At 50.9% G+C, this 23,229-nt stretch overlaps 1 long non-coding RNA gene and 1 other non-coding gene across 2 annotated transcripts; both read left to right on the top strand.

Annotated features, from left to right (window-relative positions):
• The first annotated feature begins 2,165 nt into the window (after positions 1–2,165).
• Positions 2,166–2,272, top strand: LOC120687020. Its single transcript, XR_005680524.1, has one exon. It is a non-coding gene; the product is annotated as a small nucleolar RNA R71 (small nucleolar RNA).
• Positions 2,273–14,051: 11,779 nt separating this feature from the next.
• Positions 14,052–17,698, top strand: LOC120684586. Its single transcript, XR_005679363.1, has 2 exons — positions 14,052–17,256; positions 17,345–17,698. It is a non-coding gene; the product is annotated as an uncharacterized LOC120684586 (long non-coding RNA).
• Positions 17,699–23,229: the final 5,531 nt, after the last annotated feature.

Genomic DNA, 23,229 nt, shown 5'->3' with positions numbered 1-23,229 from the left:
TGCTTTTCATGTTTGGATAAGAACAAACACGAACAACTCGAATCGGGTTATGTTAGCGAAACGAAATGAAAGTTCTTACCCGAGAGTTGTTCCTCCATGGATGTGGACTTTCTTGCAGCAAAGAAATGAGAGAGAGAGGTTTCTTAAAATCAAATTTGAGCACCAAAGCATTGAAATCCCGAGAGCAAAGTTTGAGAGAGTGTGAGAGGGAGTGAGTGAATGAGAGTTGAGTGTATGAGTTCAACACCCACCCCTCAGCCTCTATTTAAAGAGCAAATGGCTGGGCACCTTGGGGATGCGCCGAGCACGACGACTAGGAGCCGTTGGCAAAAGCTGACAGGATGCAACGGTCAGGTGGGGTCGGTGGGTCGGCCGGCCCCCCTGTGGGTCCTCTGGCTGACAGCCAGGGCCCAAATGCTCTCCAACGGCTCTTTGTTTTGAATGCCCAGGTGCCGAGCTCAAACTTGTGTCGAAATATGTTCAAAAATATTTTTCAAAGGATTTTGATGCCCAGAAATATTTTCAGGATTTTTATAAAAGAAGAAAAAAAGTGCTAGAAAAATTCCAGCATGCAAGAGTGGTTTGAAAAATTCAAACATGCAGTGGGAAAAAATTCAAATTCGAGAAAAGCAAATTTGTGGAAAATTAAATATGAGATAAGTACTGATTTATCTTCGGCAAGGGCTCGTCGTTTTGAGTCTGACGAGCGGGGCCTTTCTCCTGCATGACTTACCATTTGTCATCTCATCCTAGAGAAGTGGATGAAGACGCGCTCTCCACCTTACACCACACTTTCTTTGAATTTCTTCTATTGGATTGTGTGGTCAAAGGTTCTTTTGGCTGGGGTTCAGGTGTACCCCAAAGCGGGCTTCCATCGTGAGCCTGCTAGATTACAAAACATTGCTCTTTCCTGTACAAGAATTTGAAAAATATGTTATCGACCCAATGCAGAATCGGATTTCTCCGGTTCCAACGTCGATCCTTGCCCTGACGTCTCTCAGGAAGGGTCGTCCAAGAATGAGCTGTACACCTAGATCCCCCTCCATGTCAAGGACAACGAAGTCAGTGAGGACGAAGGAGTTCTTGACTCGCATGAGCATGTTTTCGACTATCCCCTCGGGAAGTCGGACTGTGGAATCTGCAAGCAGCACGAGCATATGGGTCTGGGAAAGAGCAGGATATTGTAGTTGCTCAAAGATTACCTTGGGCATGATGTTTACGCTTGCCCCAAGGTCGCAGAGGGCCCGATTGTAGAAGCAATCAAAGATGGAGCAGCTGATCATGGGCACTCCTGGATCTCCATGTAGTTTTGTTGTCAGTCCTCCCCACGTGTTCATTTTGTGACGTGTGGATCTTCCTGCATTGTTAGTGCGTGGTGCCCGCCAGAAAGAGTTGCCCCATCCGGTAGACACCATATTTACATTTTCTATGGGAGATTCGGGCTGCCCCAGAATCTTCCCGATCTCAACAGCAGGAACGACGGCAGCAATTTGAGCCAACTCTGTTTCAATCATTTTATTGAAACTCATTGATTTATCAAAGCAGAAGAAAGAGTCTCAAGTTTTACATTTATATTTTCCAAAATTTTATCATTGGCAACAAGCTTTTTGTTCAAAGATTCGTTAATTTTAGTTTGGCCAAAAACAAGATCTTTCAAGGAGGGTTGAATTAAATTAAAATTTGAATTGAAGTTTGAGTTGTAGTTATTACCTCCTCCTTGATACTGGGGGCGTGACTGGTTCCACCCCTGGCCTCCTTGTGGACGGTACCCGTTGTTGTTGTTTTTCATGAAAGCTACTTCTTCACGAGTCTCGGGGCAGTCATTCCCCGAGTGTCCACCATCACCACAGACTTCACACGCTGAGTGCGAGTTCATGGCATGGATGGAAGCGAACAATTATCGTTTGTTCCCTTTGTCAAGTTTCTTCAGTAGGAGGTGCATCTTTGTGGCGAGCATATCCGCCTCCTTGATGGTATGCATACCCTAGGTTCTGGGCTGGGAATGCTCCTCATTCCAACCCTGGTTAGAGACCATCTTCTCGATCAAGGCCATAGCCTTGGCAATCGTGAGGTCGAGAAAGGTTCCTCCAGCAACAGCATCCAGGTTGGCCCTGGATGTTGGTGTCAACCCGTTGTAGAAGCTTTGGAGGATGAGCCATTCATCCATCCCATGATGAGGACAGGCGAGTATGTATTCTTGCAGTCTCGCCCATGCTTCCGGGATGGTTTCCATCCCTATCTGCTGGAAACTCATAATTTTCCCGCCAAGGGTGTTGGTCTTGTCCAATGGGGAGAATTTGGCAAGGAACACCGTGGAACACTTGTCCCACGTGCTGACAGCTTCATTGTTCCTGTAAAACCATTGTTTCACTTTTCCCAGCAAGAAAAAGGGAAATAGACAGAGTTTGATGATGTCAGCCTTGATGCCCCTGATGGTTATTGTTTCACACAGCTCTAGGAAATTCTGGAGGTGGGCGTTGGCATCCTCGTTTGGCTTGCCGCAGAATGGGCTAGCCTGCACCATATTGATGAGACTCGATTTGAATTCAAAGTTCACGTCCCCAATATCAATGTTGGGTCCGGTCGCCACATTGGCGGTGGAGGAGACGGAGAAGTCACGGAAAGTCTTTTCAGCCATAGCGATTGTTGGTGCTGAAGTGACTGGTTCGCTTGCCGAGAGGATGATCTCTGGAGGGACGACACGAGGTTGAACCCTTCTCATGAGCTTTTCAGGATTTTCAACGCAGTTTGTCGGCAATGAAAAACCGGTCATACACTACCCTTGTTTTCATCCAATATAGAAAAAAACAAAATGCAACATTAGCCTGTATAAGCAGTAGCTACTACTTATTCACATTGCCAAGCTTATGTATTAGTAAATCCTTTACACCAGTGCCATCCCCGGCAATGGCGCCAAAAATGCTTGTTGACATTTCTTAATGCAATCACTAGGAACAGTTAAGTCCCTAGTAATGACGCTAGAAATGCCAAGTGGTATATCTTAACGATTACAGAAAGGATCCGCAAGCGCACGGATATACCGTTGTAACATTTCACCCGGAAGTATTCAGGGTATCATTATTTATATTTTTCCAAGGGATGGCGTGGTGTGTAAAGGTGTTTACTAGATACAAAAGCATGGCAGTATGGAATAAGTTGTAGACTACAGATCATATAGGGGTAAGCCAAGATAAATGAATAACGAGGGTAATGTGACACACACATATTAGCTATCTCTCAAGATAAAGAATAAATGAATACACTTAAGGTTAGTGGAGCATAGGCATACAACAGGAGTCCTAGCACAACTCTTCATACATAAGCAAAGGTTATGTTAGTCACATGCCTAGAGCTGCAGGTGCCGGAAATTAGGGATATCAAGGAGAATGTCCCGCACTAGAGTACATCCAGTCCCGTTACATCTTTGCATGAACTCCTACACAGTACCCGAACGTCGACGACTACACTTACCACGAAGAAGCTTCATGGAGGACCAAACGGGGCTGTCACCACCCGCGATCTACCCCAATCAATCCATGGAGCACCATCATATCCGAAGGATCCGCATACCCGGGCACCACGCTCGTGTATGAGGTCACTACCCTAGCGTCCCTGGGTCTCCCACCCTTCGGATGGACAAGTAAAACGCTAAGGCAAGCCCGAAAGCACAACGAACCGACATCCTTACCCAGATCATCTGGTCTAAGCAAGCAACTAAGATAACTTATGGATAAACAGAGCATGGGAAGACAAGCTAACAAGATAGCTGAGCAACCATGAACGAACTCTGTATAAAAAGTGTAATGACAGTTGGAATACATAGCCATACCGGAGGCCGAGGTATGCTCAACAGCCTCCAAGATGACTGAATTCGCTAAAGAGATGAAATACTAGCCTAGCTCCACTGCCCTAAGGAGTACAACTCAAGAGAGTGTGAGGGAGAGAGGCTTCAAGTGTTGTGTGTTGAAATGAGAAGGGGAGAGATCCTTTTTTAGCTCTTCAGGTCGGTTCCTGCCATCTCTCCACATGGAAACATTGCTAACCGACGTTGGGAGGATCAGATCTTGATTCCCGCCAAAATGCACCAGGACGGGCTTCAGGGAGGGTTCGGCCGACCCCGTGGTAAGCTTAACACTGAGGTCGCTTTTCTTGGACCTCCTCGTGTTAAGGATATCCTCCACGGTGCTTGCCTTGGTTTCTTTGGTAAGCTTAACACTGAGGTCACTTTTCTTGGACATTTCCTTACCGCTTCAAGAGTCGCAGTTGACCCGAGCAAGACCAAGGTTGTAGCAGAATGGCCGCAACCGAAGAATGTTACGGACATTCGCAGTTTTCTTGGATTGGCTGGATATTACAGAAGGTTCATTAAGAACTTCTCCAAGATTGCTAAGCCAATGACTGACCTGCTAAAGAATGACCGCAAGTTTGAATGGACTGAGGCATGTGAGAAGAGTTTCCAAGAGCTGAAGGACAGACTCACGTCAGCCCCCGTCCTGACCCTACCGGACATTCACAAAGACTTCATCGTCTATTGTGATGCTTCTCGCCAAGGACTTGGAGCAGTGCTTATGCAAGATGGAAAGGTCGTAGCTTACACTTCTCGCCAGCTATGCAAGCATGAAGAGAACTACCCGACCCACAACTTGGAACTTGCAGCTGTGGTTCACGCCTTAAAGGTTTGGCATCACTACTTGATTGGAAACAAGTGTGACATTTACACGGATCACAAGAGCTTGAAGTACTTCTTTACCCAAGCGGATTTGAACATGAGACAACGAAGATGGTTGGAGTTGATTAAGGACTACAATTTGGACATCCAATACCACCATGGAAAAGCGAACGTTGTAGCTGATGCCCTGAGCAGAAGAGCCCACTGCAACTACCTGGAGGAAGTAGAGCATCACCCCGCTCTGCTAAAGGAAATAAGAGAATTCGGGTTAACCATTGGAACAAAGGAGCAGCTACACCAGCTGACCGTGGAGTACGATTTGGAAGAAAGAATCAGGGAAGGTCAGAAGAAGTGCCCGGAGATAAGAGAGCACCGAGAGTTGTTGGAAGCAGGCAAAGGCCCCGGCTTTCGGATGGATCCCAGGATGACCCTCTGGATGGACAAAAGGATCTGTGTGCCGAAGGATGAAGCATTGAGAAAGACCATCCTGGAAGAAGCGCACCAATTGAGACTCTTGATCCACCCAGGAAGTACAAAGATGTACAATGACCTGAAGGAAAGGTTTTGGTGGCCCCGCATGAAACAGGACATAGCAGAGTATGTGGCTAAGTGTGATACCTGTGGAGGATCAATATTGAACATCAGAAGCCCGTAGGACTTCTACAGCCTTTGGAAGTACCCGAGTGGAAATGGGACTCTATCAGCATGGACTTTATAGTGGGACTTCCAAGGACGCCCAAGAAGAACGACTCAGTATGGGTGATCGTGGACCGATTCACCAAAGTGGCTCACTTCATATTAGTGAAGGCCTCTTACCACACGGACGTGTTGGCGGACCTGTACGTCAAACACGTCTTGAGGTTGCATGGACCACCCCGGAGTATAATCTCAGATCGAGGACCCCAGTTCACCGCTAACTTTTGGCAGAGCTTGCACGTAGCTATGGGGACCGAGCTTCGCTATAGCACAGCTTACCACCACCAGACCGATGGCCAGACAAAAAGAGTGAATTATATTCTGGAAGATCTGCTCAGAGCTTGCACTCTCGCCTACGGAGAAGATTGGGAAAAGAGACTGCCTTTCGCCAAGTTCTCCTACAACAACAGCTTCCAAGCCAGCTTGAAGATGTCACCGTTTGAAGCTCTCTACGGCAGGAAGTGCAGAACCCCACTCACTTGGTTATAGAACGGGGAAAGGAAGTTCTTTGGACCCGAGATGATCAGGGAGGCGGAAGAAAACGTGGATAAGGTCAAGGAGAACCTCCGGATAGCTCAGTCTCGGCAGAAGAGCTATGCTGACTAGGAGAGGTCCAACCGAGAGTTCAAAGTTGCAGATCATGCCTACCTGAAAGTGACCCCGCTCAGAGGGACCAAGAGGTTTCACATTAAGGGGAAGCTAGCCCCTTGGTACATTGGACCGTACCCGATTGTAGCCAGAGTTGGAAAACTGGCCTACAAGCTTCAACTGCCGGAACAGTTGAGTGGAGTTCACAACGTGTTCCACGTCTCACAGCTTCGCCAGTGTCTACGGGTGCCAGATGTCGAAGAGATCCCACCAGAGACCTTGGACCTGCAGAAGGCCCTGGAGTATCAAGAATTCCCCATCAAGATTTTGGATACCGCCATGAAGGAAACCCGAAGATCAGCCGTCAAGTACTGCAAGGTGCTTTGGAGCAACCACACCAAACGAGAAGCCACGTGGTAGAAGGAAGAAGACCTCCGTGAAGAGTTCCCACACCTATTCCTTGGGGAGAAGGAAGCGCCTTAATCTCGAGGACGAGATTATCATAGGTGGGGGAGACTGTAACATCCCACATTTTTTGTTTATGAAAATTGCTAAATTTTTGAAACTTTTATTTCCAACCTCATCTTAATTCAAACAAATATCAAATTAGTTTCTAAAACTAATTTATATTTGAGGTTCGAAAAACATTTCCACTTATCGAATGCTTTCCTTGCCTTCTGTGATTTATTCGGGATTTACTGGTGTTCTTGGATTTTAAATTGAGTGGCCCAAATTTGAACTAGTACAAATTCGGTTGGTTCTTTTCGAAAAAATTTCAAACAAAGTTTAAAACCACCCAAACCCCTCCCTGGGCACTTGGGCCACTTACGGCCCAACAACCTAGGCCAGCCGGGCCAAATCGGCCCAGCCAGCCTCGCACCCGCGCCCCCACGCCAATAGGTGGCCCCCAACTATCAGCCGCCGCGCTGAGCCCCCACGCCGCCCCTTAGCCGAGCCGAGCCAAGCCCCTAAGCCGAGCCGAGAGCGAGCCCCGCCAGACTTGCCTTGCCTCGCTGCTATGTGAGCCCGCGAGCCGCCGGTAGAGAGGAAAACGAGCCGAGCGACGCCGCCGAGCCTCCCCTGTTCATCTTCCTTCCTCCGCCGCCGTCGCCATCCCCCCCCTCACGCACGCGCTGCACCCACACCATGCCAAGCTCTGTCCCTGCTTTCCCCGACCGCGCCTGCCAGCAGCGGCAGAGGAGGTTGGGCGTTGTCCCGGCCTCCGCTCGCTGCCTCCGGGACCCGCACGCCCACGCCGAGCGTGCCGTGCCCCGCCGCGCTCGCTGCCCTCTGGGTCCCGCCGCGCACCCACCATGGCAGCACCCCCGGCCAATCCCAGGAGCTTGCCGCAGCGCCAAGGGAGCCGCCGATGCGCGCCACGTCGCCCCCGAGCTGGAACCTTCCGAAATGCCACGATCGGACGGGCGGCGCGAACGCCAAGGCCGCCGGGCCGCCGAGGAACCCTAGCCGGTCCTCCCCTACTTAAACCATGCACCGCCATCGCCCTCCTCCTTTGGCCAGCCTAGGGGTCTTCCCCTTTGTTTTCCCCAGCCCGCGCCGCACCGTCGCCAAGTCCGTGCCGCCGCTGCGTCGGAGAAGAAGAAGAACGAAGGGCCGGCGAGGAAGGCGGCGAGGACTGCGAGAGCCGCTGCACTACACCCGCGTCGAGTCATTGTGCGATGACGTTGACAACGACCCTGTGCGGTGAGGCCTACCTCTACCCCCTCTGCCAACCCTGCCACTTTGCCGTGCCCGCCGCGTGCTCCGTCGCGCCGCGCCACGCTGGCCGGACATGTCACCGCACCGCACCGCCGATAAGCACACCCGCTATGGGTCCCTGCCGGCCATGACCCCTGTGGGGTGCGTGCGCTGCCGAACTGCACCGAGGAGCCACCGCTGCCTTGTTGTGTTGCCTCGCCGCACGCCGCCGCCATGACCGTATGGCACCGCCGCCAGCGAACCGCCATTCCAGAGCCCTCCGAGCCCGAAGTAGCCCCTTGACCACGTCTGGAGCACCGCCTCAGTGCGGTGCCCACCATCGCGCCCTCATTGGAGGCCTAGCCGGCCCTAGGACTGCCGCCGTCGCGCTCATGGCCATGCCGGCCATGGCGACGATGCCGCCGCGTCGTTCTAGCCATTTCCAAGCCACTCGCGCCACGAGGGTGAGCTCATGAGCATCGCCTCACTGCCGCGACCCCCCACGGTACCTTTAGTTGCCCTAAAGCACCGCCACGCTGAGCCACCGCCGTGCGCATGGCTCCGCCAGCCATGTCGCAGCCGCCGTCGCCTCGTTCCGCCTGTCCCGAGCCCCTCGCTCCCGGGACGGACCCGCGAGCTCCACCGAGCTGTTGCGATTCCGTTGGCCCCCGTAGACGCCTTAGGAGGCAGGCCCACCGAGCCGCCGCCGAGCTCATGGCCACGCCGGCCATGGTGCCGCCGCGGGACCCCCCGTCCCAAGCTGAGCAAACCCGGAGCCGTAGGGTTCACCGTTGCGGTGACCGCCAACCTTGCTGCTACCCTCGCGTGGCCAGGGAACCCCGTGAGTCACAGAGTCGCCGCACCGTCGAGCCCGTCATCGTCGTCGCCCTCGTCGACCTGCCATCTCGCCGTCGCCGCACATTAGGTCACCGCCAATGAGGCTCAAGGGCCAGGAGGACCTCTTGGAAGCATCCGAGGCTGAGTGGAGAGCGCCCGCGTCCCCAGCCGCTGAAACCCCCGCAGCTGCCGGACTTCAGCGAGAGATTGCCGCCGCCCGAGGCCCTATCTGCCGACGAGGTGCCCACCGGTGTGCCCGCCGTCGCCAGCTGAAACCCTTGGAGCCGACCCCGTCCACCCTGCAGATTGGAATCCCGCCACGGCGTGGATTCCGGTGAGCCCCGCCGTCGCGTTACAGCCCGCCGCCCGCTCCGGCATTCGGCCGACGGTGCGCCTGGCGCACTGTGCACCCGGGGCCCCAAACCTGAGCCGTCCACCGTGAACCACCCGGCCGTGGACCGCGTCCATCGGCCGTGGACCGGCCATGAGCCGACGGGCCACGCCCAACCCGGTCCACCATGGACCGACCCGCACCGAGCAGGCCGAGCAGGCCGAACCGGCCCACCTAGCCCAGGCCACCCGCGCGCGCCCCTCTAGGGCCGCCGTTGGGCCACACCGAGACTTTGAGCCTGCCGGCCCAGTTTCAAAAGAAATCCTTTTCTTTTTAGTTTTCTTTAAGAAAAATCCTTTGAATTTGAATAAATTCCAGTAAATCCTTTTTAAATCCTAAAAATATGAAACCACCACCATAATTCTCTGAATTTTGTGTTCTTCACCATGGAGCCCCCTCTTGGTTTATTTGGAGTTATTTTCGGGGCGATGTTATTGCTTTTTCGCCAAAATCATCGCGTAGCCTTATTCTTCATCTCTCTCCCCATCTAGAGCCGGAGCTGCTGGAGGAGACTACGGAGGGGCCGACCTACGACTCGCCCTGCTAATGGGCCAGGATCCAACCTAAACCCCCACCAATCCACTTCCACAATACAAATCAAATCCACCCAATCCTATCCAACCCTCCATGTTGAAAATCCAAACTACACCAAACCATTGTATAATTTCAAGCCAAACCAAATCACAATCCATGGATTCAGCCCATTAAACCATCCTAGTGAGCAAGTGAGCGATTCCACGAGCCCCGCCAGGCCGCCACCAACCACTCAACGATCAAGCCATCAAAATTTACAAATGCGCAGGGAGAGTAGCTAGTGACAGCACCATCAGTGCAGGCACCGCGGAGAGAGAGAGAGAGTTTTGATGGCGTTCAAGAAGCCAGCCATCGCCCGTCACCCTCTCTTCCCTCCTTGTACTCTCCTCATCGCGTCCGGCGCCGTCGCGGTGAGGCCGACCGCCGACGCGCGCGCAGCGTTTAATTAAATAATGGCAAATCGGGACAAGCTAGCTGACCTCCGATGACAACGACGATGACATTGGTGCTGCTGCCGGTGCCGCCGCCGCTGGCGCTCCAGCTGCCGCACTGGCCGTGGCGCCCGTGGCTGCTGATGCACCGATCGATGCCAGTGCTATCCCGGCTGGGACGGTGGGAGCGGCCGGCACGGTGGGGTCAGGTGGCGCTGCATGGCTGCGATCGAAGGACTCGTAGGTGACGCGGCGGGCGGCCCTGTGGTGGAAGAGGCTGGTGGACGGCCCTGTGCAGCGGCGTCGGACAGGGAGAGTGCGTAGACGAGTGTGGCGGAGGCGACGGCGGCTTGGTGGCCTGGCGGGCACCGGCGGAGGCGACAGGGTCGGCGAGCGCGGCGGCGTCGACGGTCGCGGGCGCGGCGGCGGCGACCGACGGGTCGGCGAGCGCGGCGGAGGCGACGGCCGACGGGGTCGGCAGCGGCGGCGACCAGAACAGAGGCGAGGAGCTGCAGTCTGCAGAGGGACTAAGGCGAAGCTTGGACCTCTCGGGTGAGTCCATGGTTTCGGCCAATGGATTGGAACCAAAAAATGGTAACGGACTCCCATCCAAACCGTTCCATTTTAACCAACAACCCAATCCAAACCAATCTATCAAGTAGTTCAGCCCATCACTAACCAAACCAATGCAGCTCATTTCGAAAACCAATCCAATAAACCCATATTAGCCCAAACTGTTAGCAGGGTGACCTACGACGACGAGCCCGTCTAGGACCACAGCGTAAGCACTATTCATCTGATCCCATTATTTCCATGCATTTAGAATTTAAACTGCCAATGCTACTTTACTGCTTGCTAAATGTGTGCTATACTATGCATGCCCTAGACCGCCAGGTGCTAGCCTTTCTCCCTATGATTCTATCCTACCAATCCAGTCGTGTCCTTCTGACCAGATTGGCCTCGCTGTTAGATTGCTTAGCCCTGCTTGCACGTGTTCTGTCTTCGCATAATTGATTCTCTCCTTGGAATATTTTGAAATGCTTTTGGAAAGGAAGGTGTTGTGAATCCTTGGCATTCTGCATGAGTGCGTGGTGTGTTTTCCTGAACACCCGGCGGGAGTGAGCACGATGTCGTCTGCGGACGGCCGATCGGGAGAGCAAGTCAGTACTCTCACCGTCATAGCCCGTGGAGGGTGCGTGTCGGTGGGACGAGCCCATGGCACGTGGGCCTTGTGTGCCTGTTTGAGGGTGGAGCGTTGTATTGCCTGTATGAAGACGCTTGCTCCGGTCACCCCTAGGATCTTTCAGTGGTGGTTACTTGCCTCCTAGTGATTCTGTTAACATGCACGCCACAAGTCATGTATGGGCGTGGACTCAGTGAACTTGTGTGGACCTTCCGGGGCCCCACTATAGGAGACGCATGGAGGCAGTGGATAGGGGCGGCCTTGTGTGCCCGTCCCCGAAGAAGGGAGGAGCCTGGCCTTGCTGGTGTCCTGGCAGGTCCTTCGGCACAACTCCGGAGACATGGTGTGTCGTTCTGACCCAGAGGTTAGTGACCCAGTCGAGTCCCCTGGTTTGTTGAGTGAGTGTGCTCCATCCGGTTCGCTACCCGGGAAGAGTCGCTTCTTGTGGGTACAGGTGCATAACCCCTGCAGTGTTTAAAAAACGAAGTGCTTAGCCGGGTACCTCGGTCAAGGTACAACCCCTAGGAGAGGTCTCCACACTTAGGTTTTTAAAACCATTCTCTTCTCCCCCTATGGTGATTTTCCGGCTGAAGGCCGAGACCAGTGGAACGCCGAAGTTCCACCGTGGAGTGACTGAACTGTGTGGGATAGGCGTGGAGTGGAGTCTCCGGCTATCCCAAAACTTGGGCAACCCCCTTGATGATAATAAAAATGTTCTTTACTTTTAACATAGGATTAAAATGCTCTTTTTGCAAATTAAACCCCTTATCCCTTCCTTGAAATTCCCGGACTCAAACTCCGTGTGCAATGCTCATAAGTTGGGGATAGTGCTGGGTGCACCTTCGCGTACTCATTATACGATTTGCTTTCAGACTCAGAGGATCTGTGGTTGGACGACGCCGACGATATAGAGGCCTAAAGCTGAGGATCGTTCTGCACTCAAGTCATTTTCCGCCATTTCTTTTGCTCTGATGTGGTCCAGTGGACCTTGTACCGGCAAGTGCCAACTCTATTGTAATAAGTTAACTCTGTGATGAGTTGTGCTCATGGTATGGATGTGATACTATGCTAAGATAATGGTTGTACGTGATAGCTCGTGTATCCTGGGACTATCACAGATGCACAGAGGAACGTCTTTCAGTAGCGCGAAAGACGGTCCGTTTCAGGCCCAGCTCCCGGGGCCCAGGAACAGCTCCAACTTGTACGGGCCGCCACGACTTCATACGAACTCCGATTGGGCTGAATAAATACTTCACGGAAAGCTTGTGAAGTCTACTTTCCAATGGATCCAAGATCAGGCCCATCGGAGCCCAAATGGGGCTGGCCGAACTCCAGAGGCCGGCCGGCCCAGGAGTTAGCCCAAACCGGCCCATCTTCGGCGAGGCGGTTGCTTAGGTCGGTGGAGAGGCGGTTTCGTCCGTTATTCCGTCATGCAACCAACGTACCTACCGGACACTTGGCACAAGGATGATGAAGATGCTTGGAATATTCCCTAGGATCTCCACTCCCCCAAGTTACCTCCTAGGCTATAAATAGAGACCCCCACTCTCTCATTTAACACACACCACACTATGTAGAGGCTTGAGCTCCTTGTAGTCCATTTCCATATCCTTTAGAGTCAGGAGAGAGTGAGGAAGAGAGCAAGAAGAAGGAGTTCCGGTGTTGTCAGTATGCCTTCCCTACTTTCTTTTGTATCTCAGCGAGTACTTTACTCTAGTTGAAATACTGCTTATTCAGATAGTAGTACTTTGCTCTAGTTGAAGTGATTGTGCATATTCTTGCATAGTTTCCTCTTAGTTAGCGCTATCCTCTGTTGCGGGATTACTGTTTACTAGTAATAGTGATTGCTTAGTGTTTAGCTAGCGCTATAGTAGTACTTCTAGTTAGCATAGACGTGGTGTCTAGGCTAGCAAGTACCAGTAGTTGCTGCATATTTCACTGTCCGGGGAAGGGTGTAGTGGTAGTGACAGCCCACAAGAACGCCTTAAGTACCCCCAGTCCGAGTGCGGAGTAGAGCTCAACCCGGTGGTATAGACCTGGCCAGCGCCTAAAGTAGCAAGATAGCTTAATTGTGAGCTTACTATTGACACTGTCTGCGCATAGAATATCCTCTCTACCCAGCCTACCCATCGTATGTGTGTGTCCTTGGATTGAACTTTCTTAGGAGAGAAACACACCGTTCCCTGTGGAATTATGATACCTTGGAATACTCCTGGGTGAAGTGCTACGACGGTATTTCGTGCGCTTGCAGATTTATCTGTGTGCGTTAGCAAATACCAACAGATAACGCTCATCGAACTTTTTCCACTGCATCGCGTCAGCTGGGTGTCCGAGCTTTCCATCCTTCTTCCGCTGATCCGAATGCCAGTGCATGAGTTCTGCATCCCTAGGGTTGGAGTATATGCGCTTCAAACGGTCAATTATCGGCAGGTACCGCATGACCTTTGCTGGGATTCTTCTCTGCGCAACGCCGTCCACCCCTAAACATTCATCATCTTCTGAGGGACCATCACTCCTCCTTCTTCCAGCGCATTTCCCTTTGTCCTCAGCATATTCATGGTTAGTCTTGCAACGACTGGCTTCGCATGTTGGACATCTTTCTAAGTCCTTAAACACCCCCCTATACAATATGCAGTGGTTGGGGCATGCATGGAATTTTTGGACTCGCATTGCCAGGGGAGAAATCACCTTCTTCGCACGGTATGTGTTGGCGGGCAACTTGTTCGGCCTTGGAAGGAGGTCCGCTAGGAGAGCCAACAGGTCATTGAAACTTGCGTCAGACCAACCATGTCTAGCCTTTAGCCTTAGAAGTTCTAGGACGGAACGTAAGACAGTGAACTCTCTATCACACCCCATAGCTTCTTCATATAAAAGCTCTCTGGCCGCCTTCTTAACCGCCTTCAAATTTTCTTCCCCTTTAGCGGTGGCTTCTAACACCTGGGGGCCCACATGCAGCAGCATCTCTTCCAACTCCCCACCGTCCATCATAACCGGTTCTGCGTCTTCTTCATCTGCGGACCCCCCCCCCCATGTCCGGTATGGCATCCACTTCACCGATGTCGTACAATTGGTCTTCAATGGGGACATTGTCTTCGGCAGGTCCAGCAGACTCACCATGGTGGATCCAAGTGGTATAATTTTGAACAAAACCCCTTCTTGTCAAATGTTCCCTGATGTCCTCAACATTCTGGAACATTTTGATATTTTTGCAATCGGTGCATGGACAATGTATTCCGGGTGCTTTATTCATTGAAGCATGATTTTTTGCCCTGTCTATAAAATTAGACAGTTGCCGAAAGAATGTTGCATCATGTCGTCGGGTGTTGTACATCCATTCTCTGTCCATCTGCCATTACAATTAGCATACGAAAATAATTAAAAATGGACATGCTTTAAAAGTACGAGCTAAAAATCATCACTTAATGATAATTATGTAAATAATTATTTAACATTTATGAGGTGATGGTAACCAAAATGAATTATTAATGTGGCCTAAATTTGAAAATAATGGTACCTTAAAAACAATTATGTAAATAATTATTTAACAGTTATGTGCAAATGGTAACTCAAATGAATTATTCAATTCTATATTAGTAATGTGTCCTAAATTTGAAAATAATTGTACCTTAAAGGCAATTATGTAATTAATTATTTAACATTTATGTAAATAATCCTCAAATATGACAAATAAACCTAGATCTAGGGTTCCATTAGTTCTCATCCTTATTAAATTGAAAATTGACAAGGACACATGAAAATGATGGAATGAAATGGTTATATGTCTCTATTCCACCATCTTTAACATTGATTGCCTCTACATTAGTGCAATTAAGGTGCATTAATTGTGGATCTAGGCCTAGGGAGATGTGGCACCTTAGATTTGAAATTAAGGAACATTTGATCACCAAAATCATAGGAAAAACATAGCTAAAGCATGTACATACCTTGGCAAACCAAATGCCTTGAGGAATTTGAAAACAAAACCTCCCCCCCCCTAATTTGCATGAAAATGGCGGCGCCACCGAGCTGCTCTGTTCAGATAGCTCGGGCTGTTAGAACAGAGCAGCTTGGGGGCACTGTGCTGCCAGCGTTATATAGGAGCCCCTGTGCAGGGGTGGGATGTATTACGGACCGCCCCTGTAAACAATCTACACGGGCGGTCCGTAGTACAGCCCACCCCTGATCTTTGGACTACACGGGCGGTCTTTCCTGATGACCGCCTGTGTAGATCGTTTACAGGGGCGGTCATAGCGGTTGCCCGCCCCTGTAGAGGGGCGCCCTATATACCAAGCGCTGTGGCTAAAATTTCGCTAAGTCCCGGCGCGAACCCTACAGAGACACCGCCAGGCTACCAAAATTTTGCCCTGGCGCTACAGTCCCGCCGCCGCCGCCACTTTGTTCCGAGCAGCCCCCGTCCTCTTCCGTTGCTCCTCGTCCTCCGCCGCTGCTCCCCTCCAACGACCCTTCCTCCGCCACTCCTCATCCTCCGCCACTGGCCGTCCTCTCTGACCATCCCTCCTATGCTGCACTCGTCGTCCTCCTCCTCCGCTGCTCCCCTCCGACCACCCCTCCTCCGCCACTCCTAATCCTCCTCAGCCGCCGCGTCGTGTTCGTGGCCCTCCTCCTCATCCTCCGCTGCGGCCTTCTCGACGAGGTCGTCCTTGATGCGGCAAGCTCATCGCAGTGGTCCTCGCCCGTCTCCACTGCACACTCCTCCTCGTCGCCCTCCTCCACCGCGCGCTCCTCCTCTTCCTCCACCGCCGGTCCTCGTCCTCTCCGGCACCGACCCCTCCTCTACTGCTCCTCCTCAACCTCTCCTCCTCCACTATTGGTAAGTGTTCTTCCTTTGAATGAATGGATGGATGGATGGATTATTGGATGAATGATGAAGGCTGTACAGATTTTCCAACTATGAATTGAATGATGCCTTGCCTTGCTGCCATATATGTATCAATTCAATATAAGCTAAAATTTGATGAAATTTGATCAATTTTCATGCCATATATGTTTCAATTCAATTCTTGATGATATTTGATAAATTTTCATGCCATATATGCTGCCATGTATGTTTGAATTCAATATATGCTGAAATTTGATAAATTTTCATGCCATATATGCTGCCATATATGTTTGAATTCAATATATGCTGAATTTGATAAATTTTTATGCCATATATGCTCCTATTCTTGCTTAATTTATTTGAAAATGATGAAGATATGCTGCCTTGCCTGCCTTGCATTCTTGCTTGCTGCCTGGGTTGCGGCCTTGCTTGCTGCCTTGCGTGCTGCCTGCCTTGCTGCCTGCCTTGCTTGATGCCCGCCTTGCTGCCTGCCTTGCTTGTTGCCTGCCTTGCTGCCTTCCTTACTGCCTGCCTTTCCTATGACTTGCTATTTTTTTCTAGTGTATTCTTGCAACTCTTTTCTCTCTCTTTTGGCAATGATGATTATTACATGAGCCCATAATGAATTCATATTCTTGATGATGACTATTTCTGTCAATGGGAATGTTGCCTTCCAACCTGGGGGCCATGATGTTGAACCTCTTCTATGAAATGGATGCCATATGAGCTGAGCCTCTCCTCTTGCTCGATGATGATTATTTCCAAAATAAGGCCAGACTTGCTATTATGAATTTCTGCATCTCGTTTCATGTTGCCTTGCTTGCTGCCTTGCCTTGCCTTGCTTGGTGTCTTGTCTTGGTTGCTGCCTTGCGTTGCCTTGCTTGCTGCCTTGCTGTCTTCCTACGGTAATTTCATACTTTTTGAATTGGATGACAAGTTGGTTCGGCCTATGAGATGTGCTTTGGACTTAGTTAGGGGGCAGGACTCTTGCATGTCCTGGGGCCAACTAAGATATAATCTGAGAGCAACCTTTTGGCAAATGATGATATGGGAAATATAAATCTATTTTAATCTCCCCATTCTGATGCCTTCTCACTTCGTATTTGTTGATATTCCCTTAATTGTTCCTTTTTCCAATATCTTGTCTTGCATTTATATTACTGAAGTATATCTAAATTAAAAAAGAAAGCTTGTCAGTGCTTTGCGATGGAAGATTCGGGAGTGCCTGCTTGGGACCCATCACAGCCTCTGGAGCCACTCCCGTCGGGAGATGACGGCTCTTCATCGGAGCGGACCTCTTATGAAGAGGAGGTCAGTGATGTTGAGCCATGTCCCAGGAGGCAACGGCGTACAGAAGAAGAAGACCCCAATTTCGAACCGGTGCAGGAGGTGGTCATTTGAAACTCTGCGTAATTTACAAGTTTCCAACCATCCCCATGATGAATTGACCCCTTGATTTATGTGGTCCTGTATCCAGAACCCCAGCCTTGGACGTCGATCACGGCGTGCACCTCAAAGAGAGGTGGAAGACACGGCTGTGTCTGCACCACCGCCGAGCGTGTCGGCTCCATCAAGGGAGAAAAAGCCGAGGGGCAAGAACGGTCGAAACAAGATGCCCGAAGGCCAGTTCATAGTGGAGACGATGAACGCAAAAGGGGAGATCACGTCGCCGAAGGAGACCATCAAAAAATTCCGCACAGCGTGCGGATATCTCGTACGGGAGCACGTGCCAATCACATTCAAGGAATGGTCTTGGCCGTGTTTGGTTACCGGTCACATAAACCTTGTAATTTTTTACACAAAAAGACGAATGCATGCATGGAGTACTAAATGAAGTCTATTTGCAAAACCTTTTCAGGGATGGGTGTAACTTTTCGAGATGAATCTAATAACGGTAATTAATTGATGATTTGCTACAGTGATACTACAGTAACCATTATCTAAACGCGCGGTCAAAGTCCTTATTAGATTTGTCTCGTGAATTACCCAGGGGTCCTGTAGATGGTTTTGTAATTAGACTTTATTTAATACTCTAAATTAGTGGTTAAAGGTGCAAGAAGTTTTTGCGAAAATTTTTACACCCCAAACCAAACATGCCCATACCGGAAAGCACGAAGGAGCTGCTATGGACGGAGCTGTCACACCGGATCATTTACCCATCTGAGAGGGTGCCAGATGGCTGAAGGAATGCACTGACCGTTATGGGCAAGTGTTGGCGGAATTGGAAGTCCGACCTCAACACGTTCTATGTGCAGAAGAACAAAACGCCTTCCCAGACATTCGGAAAGATCACCCCGTCTCAGTGGGATGAGTTTGTCGCCCAAAAGACATCACCAGATGCCCTTGCCCTCCACCAGTCATACTCCGACCTGGCCAAGAAGAACATCTACCCACATCACCTGGGCACAGGAGGGTACATCCAGAAGATAAATCAGTGGAGGAGAGAGGAAGAAGAAAGGCGAGAGAAAGGGTTAGCAGACCCCCTGGAGCGTGCCCGGAACTGGGTATATGCTCGGAAAGCAAAAGAGGTCGAAGGCGGAAGATTGGAGTGCCAGGAACCGCAGACCTCCGAAGTTGTTGCAAAGATCAAGGAGGTCGCTCAGAAGCAGAAGTCCGGGGAATTCGAAGAGAACCGGGAGTACGACCAATTGACCGCGGGCTTGGGCAACCCGGAGCGGAAAGGCCGCGTAAGAGGCATATCCAGCAAAATGAGCTGGAAAGTTGGCTTCGATCCTGAGAAATATGGTGCCCGGTACAAGAGGCACGACAAGTACAGAGAGACCATCAAGGAACTGGCAAGGGTCGAGGCCGAGAGGGCGTTGAAGGAGAAGTTCGTGAAATACCTGCAAGAGGCCGGGGTCATAGTCCAGGGTGCTGCCGGCGACGATGTTGAACCGGCCGCGGATTCTCTTCCTCCAAACCTTCCACGTACGAGCCTCCAATCGACGGCCAGGACCAAAAAATACCCTATTGTTGATGATATCGACGAGCCATGTCCTTGTCAGCTTCACACTCCGTTCGGGAGGTCTGCCCACCGGACGGTACATGTAGCGGATGCAACACTTTATCCGCCTGACAAGACTTACCGTGGGCGACCTACACCGGACCATTACGCCAAGGTCTACGTCAGCCGAGTCGAGCAAGGGCACGAGATGGAGCAGCTCGATCACCCAACGCCTGATATCACGCATCTCGGAGATGCCAAGGACCAGTTCGTGCTGTGGCATAAAGCAGATATCAAGTTTGACAAGAATCCTCTATGTTCACATGCTCTGCCAGCACCGTTGGCCCAGAGCCAACTGGTACCTTATCCGAGGGCCCAGGCCGATGACACAGGCAGCTATGACGATGTCTACTCGGGTCGTTCCCCAACACATTCCCCTAAGGGGCAACCATACGCACCCGCAGGACCATCACAAAAGGTGGCGGAGCCCGAACCACATTTTGTGTCATCTCAGCAGGCGCCCCTCGATATAGCTGATGCACTAAGCCAGAAGGAGCCCGAATCAGCACAGTTTGTGTCATCTCAGGAGGCGCCCCTTGATCGAACTGATGCATTGAGTCAGAAGGCGGTCGAACCAGCAGAATCCTCCTATCCTATGCCGCCACCTGTGGATCCTGGCCAAGAGTTCGCTCACACTCCTCAACCAAAGCAACAACTGGAAGAAGTGATTACCGTCCCTCCTGCGCCAATGAAGAAAGATAATCCGAAACGACAGAGAGTTGTTCATGCGGAGGTCTCCACATTTGAGAGACAATCTGACGAATTTCTGGAAAAATTGAAGCATGGCGACGTGCCTATGCGAAGCAACCGGTGCCTGATGATCCAGCCAGCTTGATGCTGAAAACGGAGCGAGAGGTTACAGAGATGCCACCTCAGTGGTCCGATTACAAAGTACAAGGTTTTTATGCCTTTGGTGCGCCAATGGTCACTTGGGCCAAGTAAATGGAACTCCCGTGGGAAATGAAGAGGTGCCACAACTGGTACCTGGAGGCAACGAGGAGAGGGGTTTTACACGTGAATGCGAAATTACCTGAAGACATTTCCGAAATGTTCGGCGGTTGTCCTCACATTATGGTTGACTTTACAGACATGTGGAACATGTACAACCTGGAAAGGTTGGACGTCCAGCTCATAACCCTCTGGACCCTGTAAGTATCAGATACCTAACAAATAAATTTTGCATCTCTGTATACTTAACTGATCACCTCGGCTACATGTTGCAGACTGCAAATCCACGAATCGCGGAGGCTAGGTCTTCTTCCAAATTGTTCATACCTGTCGGCCATCCAAATCTGCAAGTCATCACACGGTCGACCACGATGGGATGTCACGAGGGAACCCTACAACAAGATGACCCCTGATGAGCTGGAGGCGGCCGTTATTGAGCAGGCCCGTCGATGGCCATGTGCGAGGTGGGCGACCGCACAGGGCCTCCAGAATTGGAGGGCCTCCAAATTGTTCTGTCAAGGTCCATAGCATATGGCTGTTTAGAGCAGCAACAGCCTGTGTCCACTAGAACTAGAGGGAAATAAAGCAGCAGTTGCCCATTATTGATTCCTTCCACGCGAAGACACCGTCGCCGTCACCAATGGCTTCGTTCGACCAATCAACGTGAATAATGACACCGTAACCACATCGCTTGTTGCTCAACGGCTGACATCCATCCGTGCCGAGGTAGAGGTGCCGTCGCAGATCGCCGCGCCACCGGCCACACCGTCGTCGGCCGCACTGTCGCCAGCTTGCCGTGACGTCGCTGTCGCCACGACACACCGTTGCCGGCTCACCACGCCATCGTCATGGGCCTCCATTTGCGTTTTGCACACGAGCCTCCGAATCTTGTAGACGGCCCTGTTATTGAGAAGTGGTCCAAAAAAGGGAAAGAGGTGGCTGACTACATGGCAAAAGTTTGGATAAAATATCCGGACCATACCATTATGAGTAAGTTCTTTCGATTCTCTAATTCAAAGTTTATGAAACAAATATAAAGCAGCTAAGCAGTTACAATTATATTCATGTGCAGCGACCACTTTATCTGCTTCATTATCATTCCTAGGCGAGCCCATTTCATATTACTTGACCCTAGCAGGGCTGATCATAAAAAGGAAGTCGCCGAGTTTGTAGACATTATGCAAAGGTAATAAGGGTATGCTAGTAGACTATTATTTGACCCTCGTCGCGTGACATTGTTAACTGATGATATTTTTGTGCATCCATTCTGCAGAGCGTACGGACAATACCTTCTCAAATTGGAAACTGATAATCCAGCTGCATACGCAAAAATCAAAATTAGGAATGACCGGAAGATGCTTCCTAGATGGAATTTTTGGGTACCAGTATTCTTCTCTTTATTACTTAGTCTCCAGCAGTCAACAGAATTATCTCGAAAATACGCTAACATTGAGTTATAATTTCTGAAGTGCCATAAACAACCGGAGAACAGTGTCTGGTGCGGATACGTCGTCTGCGAGTATTTGAGAGCAAATGGGAGATATACGGTAGGCGCAGTACGTAACTTGTTCTCTTCTTAGTTCCCATTATTTCGATTGTGTGTCAGTGTTTTCTCAAATGGTTCTTTGTTTTTGCAGGAAGAGAAAGTAGAAAAGAAACAATTTGGCCCACCATTCGGAATTAAAGAAGTGGACAATATCAGACGTCATCTCTGTCGATTCATCCTCCGGGAAATATGTCACGTGGAGGGCGCATACTACGAGCACAACGGTATTTGGTCACAAGATCCAAACCTTAAGGTTCTCTTCGATTGGAACACGCAAAAGTTGGTATTTGGGTTGTCGTCGCATCGTTAGAAACTTGCTGGTGTGATGGACATTACTTTGTTTATTAACATGTAGCAGCTTGTGTGTGTGTGTGTGTGTATATATATATATATATATATATATATATATATCCAGTGAATCGGAATATGAACATCTTGGCGGGAACTTTGAAAATTTGAATTTGGCGGTAAACTAATTTACAAAGGCGTTTCATTTCAAAATATTTGAACTGGCGGGAAAGCATTTACAGGAGCGGTCCAGAAAAAACTAGGCCGCCCCTGTAAATGCTTTCCCGCTGGATTGGAAAACATATATAGGGGCGGGCTAAGGTACAGCCAGCCCCAGGGGCGGGCGTAAACACCACCCGCCCCTGTACAAACTTTTTATAGGGGCAGGTGTAAAGACATCCCGCCCCTGTACTAACTTCTTATAGGGGTGGTTCCTCGGCCCGCGCCTGGTGTAGCCCAGTTTACACTGGCCTTTGCCTAGGGCCGGACCGGGGACCCGCCCCTGTAGACCGTTTGCGGCCCCCCTGCTAAGGGTCACAGTAGTAGTGACCAAAGGGGTAAAACTTCCCCTCCACCTCCTCTTCTCCGTCCTCTTTGCCGTCGTCGCCCCTCTCATGCGGCTATCCGCCGCGGTGCGCCCATTCGTCCTGGTCCTCTCCGGGGACGACTTCCTCAAGGACTCCACGGCGCACCCCTTCCTGCCCTCCGGGGGCTCGCGCGATGCTCTTCGCGGCTTCCGACGTCCACTACAAGAAACTTGTTAATCTGTGACGCTCAATCCGTGACGATACTGAAAATTGTCACTGAAAATCGTCCATATGAGCATCTGTGACGGTTATCTGTGAATCTGTGACGGTTTTCAATATCATCACGGATTGGGCGTCACAGATTAACAACGGGGACGACGCGGTGTTGCCCACGGCCGCTGCGCAGATCGAGGCTGCGCGGCCGACGCGGGGCGCCCGAACGTGCAGTCCGCGCTCGTGTTCCTCTCCGGCGCAGGGATAACACGACTGGCGTCCCACGCGCTCGTTCCTGCTGCACAAGTTTGCGGGCCGACGCGGGGGTCTCCAGTCTAGATGCGAGCGAGGAGAGAACGAGCTGCGGCAGGAAGGGAAAGAGCAGCCACGGGGGGAAGGAGCAGCACGCGGGAAGGCTGCGCGCGCGAGGAGGACGACGGGTACCAGTTTTCGGAGGATAGCAGACCGGGAGATTGTGGAAATATACCCAGTGGGGGAGGTGGGATAGCCAGCCAGATAGGATCCACAAGCTGTTGGATGGCGTTTTTTGCTGATTTTTTTTGTATTTTTAGCATACAAAATGGGTTTACACAAGCTGTTGGAGATGCGCTAAAGCAACTGAGTAATTAATAATTCATTTAATTAAAACTACTATCCAAATACCATATATATGCATGGCATTATTATTCATCGTTAATAAGCGTAGTGCTACCACTCCAACGTTCCCTTCTCCATCTCTCCGGTCATGATCAGATTCATATTAGTGTATGGCCGCGCGCGGATCACTCTAGCCAGCTCCGGATCAGTGGAGATATCTTGAGAGAAAGTCAAGGAGG

This window comes from Panicum virgatum, chromosome 8N (genome assembly GCF_016808335.1).
Source record: "Panicum virgatum strain AP13 chromosome 8N, P.virgatum_v5, whole genome shotgun sequence".
NCBI classification, from domain to species: domain Eukaryota; kingdom Viridiplantae; phylum Streptophyta; class Magnoliopsida; order Poales; family Poaceae; genus Panicum; species Panicum virgatum.
The sequence above is the reverse complement of the archived record's forward strand: the minus strand, read 5'-3'. Positions and strand labels throughout refer to the sequence as shown.